Source organism: Arachis ipaensis, chromosome B10 (genome assembly GCF_059453495.1).
Source record: "Arachis ipaensis isolate K30076 ecotype BB chromosome B10, ASM5945349v1, whole genome shotgun sequence".
In the NCBI taxonomy this organism is placed as follows: Eukaryota; Viridiplantae; Streptophyta; class Magnoliopsida; order Fabales; family Fabaceae; genus Arachis; species Arachis ipaensis.
The window spans coordinates 104534160-104535120 of NC_142435.1; the positions used below are offsets into that span (position 1 = coordinate 104534160).

At 44.4% G+C, this 961-nt stretch overlaps 1 non-coding gene across 1 annotated transcript; it reads left to right on the forward strand.

Moving 5' to 3' along the window:
* Positions 1–556: 556 nt before the first annotated feature.
* On the forward strand, positions 557–660 carry LOC148581168 (small nucleolar RNA R71). Its single transcript, XR_015897759.1, has one exon. It is a non-coding gene; the product is annotated as a small nucleolar RNA R71 (small nucleolar RNA).
* Positions 661–961: the final 301 nt, after the last annotated feature.

Here is a 961-nt window from a genome sequence, read left to right on the forward strand (position 1 = left end):
ATCCCTCCAGCCATGGTTGGAATTATCTCTCCAACTCTAGTTGGAGTTGTCCTGCCATCCTTGGTTATAGTTTCCACCTTGGTTGTAGTTGCCGCCTTGTTGATTGTATCCTTGATTCAGGCGGTCATAGAAGTTATGAGTAGTTGCCACAGTGTTGTCTTCTTGTTGGAGTTACGGACACTCATCAGTATAATGACCATAATTAGCACATATTCCGCATACTCTTTGGGGAACTAACTGTTGGCTTTGTTGTGGTGGGGGAGGTTATTGTTGTTGTTGATTTAACTGCATCTGTTTCAGTAGGTTGGTCATTTCACATATACTCTGTGTAAGGGCAGTAGTCTCACTGCTAGAGGAAACCTCTGCAACAGTCTTTGAGTGGTTGTTCTTGTGCCTATGATTCCTAGTAGACTCAGCTAAGTCGCTGATCAATTGCCATGCTTCATCTGCGGTCTTGTACTTTTTCAGAGAACCATTACTAGCACCATCCAGTGTAGTTTTATCCCGAGTCTTCATGCCTTGAGTGAAGTAACTGATCAACACCAGCCGGTCAATCATGTGATGGGGGCACGCGTCCAGAAGGTTCTTAAAGCGCTCCCACTACTCATAGAGAGTCTCTGATTCTCCTTGAACAATGCAGGAGATCTTTTTTCTCAATCTATCTATAACTTCAGCTAGAAAGTATTTTTCCAGGAATTCTCTCCTGAGTGTATCCCAGTTGGTAACAGTTGCTTCAGGTTGGGAGTAGTACCACTCCCTCGCCTTTCCCTCAAGAGAAAATGGGAAGGCGGTTAACAGAATAGAAGTTTCATTTGCACCATGACACCTAACAGTAGAACAGGCTGTCTGAAAATTTCTGAGGTGCTTGATGGGCTCCTGAGCAGGTAAGCCATGAAACTTGGGCATCAAGTTGACTAGTGCAGTCTTCAGCTCAAAATCTGTAGCCAGAGTTGGATGATGC